We start from the raw sequence: 5,000 nt of genomic DNA on the forward strand, positions 1-5,000 counted from the left end.
CACATCCTTCTGGTTCGCATCGCAGAGATTTTGCCTCCAAATACTGGAGGCAATTTCATCCTTACCCATCCGACGCGGGACGTCGTAAACTAAAACCTCGGGGTCCCGCTTGGTAGGTAAGGAGACGGACAGACCCGCGCTCCGGAGCTTCTTATTGCCAACGAAGGCTTGCAGGTCCTCCTTTCGGTCGGTCTCGACGACGATGCCACCGGAGTGGATGCGTCGGACCGACTTAATTCGGATCGCCTCCTTCGCTGGTTTAACGAGCGACAGAACAGTAACCTTCGTAACTTCGCTGCTCTGTCCTTTTTCCTTCGGCGGGAAGATTTTTACCACATGCTGCGATTGTGGCCGTCTCCCCGCTTCCGGAGAAGCTCCTTTGCAGTCGACTTTGTTCACATGGGCGTAAGTCGACTGCGCGGCGTTGCAGGCCGTCTTCGGGAGAGTTCCCTTGGACGGCCCAGGTCGCATCGCACTCATTACGGCAGGACGCGCTTTTAGGTCCGCCCTGACCGCGGCGAGCTGCCCTTCGACGAAGCTATTCCGTTGAATAAGCTCCTGGACCAGCTCGTTGAGTGCCTCAACCTCGGCGAGTATCTTTGACCCGGACTCCTTATTGACTTTCGACTCAGGTCGAAAGCAAAAGGTCCGTATTTCGGACACTCGCCTAAAGGCTTCGTCTCTTACGAGATCGAGAGGCCGTACCTTCTGCCCGGAGAACGTCCCCTTCGGTCTCCTGGCCCGGTTTACTGCGGCCTTGCCGGTGGGTGCGCCCGGCTTGGCTCGCTTTGACTTTTTGGTGACGGTTTGCCAACCGTCACCAGTAGGGTCCTCGACACGCTCGGGTGCCGACTGCACCTTCACGAGTGACGTGTCTCCGACTCGTTCGATTACTTCCACGTTACCGGTGTCCGGCGTACCTTCTACCGTGGGCTCGGTTTTCACCGAGACCGCTCGCGTGGGAGTCACACATCTTTGCAAGATCACACGAGGATTGGCGATATTAATCACCTTCCCGGATCTTGTCTTTCTCACAGACGCGGGGGGACTGACAGCTGCATTTGCAGTTCCCGCGTCTGCGGCGACGGCTTCACTCCGAGTAGGAGCTGGACCCGTCGTCTTTGGACGCTTAGTTTTTTGTTCATTAATTTTATTAAGACCCATAATGTGTCTTGGTCTTTCATCCAGTGCGCTCCCCGGCCACCACCGACCCACACAATTTGGAACCCGCCAAAGGCTGGGTTAGGGCTACGCACCGAATATAGTCTGCTGGCTGGGTCGGTTTCCTTACCCAGCCCGCGTCCTCGCCCAGCAGAACCCACTTGCCCGAAGCGTGTGGTCGTTCCAAGCCGATTGACTGGACCAGGGCTGCTTTTCTCGTCCAGCCGCCCATCTAGCCGAAGCAGAGGCCAAAGGTACGTGTTGGGGACGTCTCACCCGCAGGAGAGGGCCCCCTCAGATCCCAGGATCCTCTTTTCCGACGACAAGGGTCGCCACGCACGGCAAACACGTGGGAGACAGCAGTCGGAGAGGCTGCCTCTTCCTCTCCACCACACTTCGTTCAGTTCGCTGCGTATTTAAGAACACGAGCTATCCAGCGGTACCTTTTTCGTGGAGGCTCAAGTGTGGCTAGGGCACGTTTGCCCCTTGCGGCCTGGGTTGCCCAGGGGATTGATTGCATCCCATGTATTCCTGAGCCCAGCGGAGTGTTGTCTAGTGGCGTGTTCCGCCCACGAAAAACGGTCTGAAAAACCGTTTAACGTAAACTGGGGAACTGATGCCACGAGTGACACCAGTTCCCCAGTCGGAAGTCATACAGCACATACAGTGCTGTACAAAGAACACGCCACAGCCCGTATGCTAAATCAGGGCCTCGCCATTATGCGAAGTACTACATGTACGACGCACTGACGGTCTCTAATGCCTTCATCGCCGATACACCCATCGACTCGGCCGATCAACCCTCCTACGCGAGGGCTAGTTCGGGGGTTATCTCCCGCCCTGGGTGGCCACAGACCGCCACCGCCAGTAGATAGGGACAGATGGGAATCTCGTTAATCCATTCATGCGCGTCACTAATTAGATGACGAGGCATTTGGCTATTTTTTTTTTTTTTTTTTTTTTTTTTTTTTTTTTTTTTTTTTATAGAGAGGAAAATCTTTTATAGACACCACGGAATTCTTCGACGTGGTAGTGTGGGATTCCTTATACCCACTAAAAACCTCTCTCTTCTCACGCCTAGATGTTATGGCGGAGGACGGCTTTATTTCCTGGTGCCGAATTTGCGATGTTGGGGCCCAGGTTGCCCATTACAGTGGCCGTGAATCGGGCGATCACCCAACGCCCTCCCTATTACCCGGATGACAGATGTTGTTTGTCATCTTATTCCATCTTGTCCAGTTCGTGTGCGATCCCTGAAGGGCCCTCGTAGTTATTGATCTTAAGAGCCCTTTGAGTCCCAGTGCGGAGATCGATTCAGCCGAGAGCGATGCCCACACGCCGCGCCAGGAGATGGTGACCGACGTCACTCTAACAGCTTCCGCCAAAACCCCAAATTCCTGGGCGACGCGATGCCTTAACAGCGGGGTGTCGTATTTAGCGACTTTCCTCGCATGTGCATCATTAAGCGACGTCGCACCGCTAACGACCTGGCTGTCGATGACCCTGACAGCTCCATCCTTAAAGGCCACCAAATCAGGCTTCTGCAGACCCGACTGCAGGACATAATGCGGATTCTCCCTAACCCTCCACCCACTCTGCCTCAGACCAAATGCTACGATTCGGCATATGGCATCGTGTCTGAGTATTCGACCCCCATGAGTCCGGTGACATCCCTGCACTATGTGTGCCGCCGTCTCCGTTACGGCGCACCCAGCACGACACAACACAGGAGCCCCATTCCCACGACGGCCTCTTGATGTTCTTACTCTGGTGGGCAGGGCGTTAATACGTACATGATGATATTGCACGTAATCCCTGCCGGGGATCCCCGCAGAACAGGCGTCAACCCAAGAGCTGCTATCGATGACTTTAGCAGCCTCACGCAATTCTCCTCCATCGTTAGACTGATGGAGTAAAGATGCCCAGTATTTGGCACGATCCTCAGGTTGGAAAAGCGCCCGACCTTGGATAGTCAGAGCACTCTCCGCCCGTCGAACCGCTGCCACAACCGCCGGATGTTGGGAGGCATCTCTTGCAGCCGCACAGGAGGACCTCGCCATTGATGTTAACCTGGCGTGCATCATACCCGGTATCGATGTTCGAAACGCGGGGATGCCAAGTCCACCCTCCCTGCAACTGGCGTGGAAATACCCAAGTGGTACATCTTTGGGCAGACGCAACCACCTTCGAACGGCCAGCCGCGTCTGTTTATCTAATGCCTTCAAGATTTTAAGTGGGCATCTTGTCAAAACCAGCTGATGATAAAAACGCGGAATGAGGAAACAGCGCAAGATCTTGAGGCGCTGTTGAGGCTTGAGTGGCGCCTTGGTGATATTGGCCAACTCTCTGTCTAGCTTGCCCCCAGGTTTTTCAATACCCATTGGCGAGATCTTAATGCCCAGATATCGGAAGCCCTCGGTAGGTCCCAGTTGTTTTATAGACCGACCGTTGACCTCAAATTTGCTGGCGGAGAGTATCTTGTACTTCTTTTCTTTACCAGCGATCTGGATGGACATAGCCAGACATTTATCGGAGTTGAATTCCAACCCGTACTTTCGTGCCTCTTCCTCAGTCGTTCGAAGCATGCCCTGCATTCCTGAAACGGAGGACGCGAACAAGATCAGGTCATCCGCATACGCCAGTATATTGACCCTTTGCTCCCTGATAACATAGCCGACCTCCTCGGGTAACACCCTTATCACCCGGTCCATGACGATCGAGAATAGCAGGGACGACAAGGGATCGCCCTGCCGCACACCCCTCGCTACCCGGATCGGATCCGATGTCTCTCCATGGACCTGAAGCACGGTTCGGCTATTATGGTACGTCGCTGTTATGTACCTCACAAAGAGCTCCGGGAGTCCCAATTCCCTTAGTGCCGATGTTATGGCATGGTGACTAACGCTGTCAAACGCCTTGGCCACATCTAAGGACACAACGTGAAGCTGCTTTAAGCAGCTCCGTGCGTCACGAAGGGCAGTTGACAGTACAAGAACGTTCTCAGCACAGCCATCGTGTACTCCTCGTTGCCGCTCATCGATGAGACCGGCTTTTGCCAATCTCACCGCCAAGATTTTATGCAGCTGACGAACGACGACTGAAGCCACACTTATAGGACGGAACTCGGATGGTGTTGAGCTTCCGTCCTTCTTAGGGATAAATACCGTCCTGCTGATGAGGAGCTCAGATGGAAATGCCCCTACCGCAAGGATGACATTATAAAATAAGGTTCTTAGAACTACCGGCACACTCCTCCATTGCCTGCTCGAGATGTTATCGAGACCCGATGCCGAGGAGAGCGGGATCTCATTGGCCTGGATCTCATGGCCACGAACCGGCTCAGCGATCCAATGCAGGTCCTCCCTTTCCTGAACTGGATGAAGGTGTTCAATGGGGACAGAAGGACTGGTGAGCATAGGTGTCCAGTACTCCACCATCTCGCCAACGGTTGGTGTTTGAGCCTGCACCGGGCCATCCAGTACAAGCTTGGCCGCGCGAGACATGTCCTTCCTCCAGAGTTCCTGCATGGCCGCATACTCCCTTCTCCTCAGTCTCCACCTCGGCACGGGCCCGGCAGGTGCAGCTTTAGGTGGCCGGAGCAGTGGCGTTCTCCGCTCCTTTACTTTCGCAGAAGGCGTCGGAAAGACTCGTTGAAGCCATCGACAACAAGCACTCGGTGTTATTGGTTCTCGATTAAGAACCGTTCTCGCAAGACTTACGAGTTCCTCCGCTTCATGGGATTTCACCCTTTCGGCCGGATCAATCAGCTTACGGATAGCGTCAATATATTGGCACTGATGTTGCTGTGCCGACGCAGAGTGCTCCTGAACAGGAGTAGG

The 5,000-nt window shown here is 54.5% G+C and overlaps 1 pseudogene; it reads right to left on the minus strand.

The window, feature by feature from the left end:
* Positions 1-5,000, minus strand: part of LOC143262317 (large subunit ribosomal RNA) — an 11,155-nt pseudogene that overhangs the window by 2,633 nt on the left and 3,522 nt on the right.

The sequence above is a fragment of the Megalopta genalis genome, unplaced genomic scaffold (assembly GCF_051020955.1).
Source record: "Megalopta genalis isolate 19385.01 unplaced genomic scaffold, iyMegGena1_principal scaffold0114, whole genome shotgun sequence".
Taxonomy (NCBI): domain Eukaryota; kingdom Metazoa; phylum Arthropoda; class Insecta; order Hymenoptera; family Halictidae; genus Megalopta; species Megalopta genalis.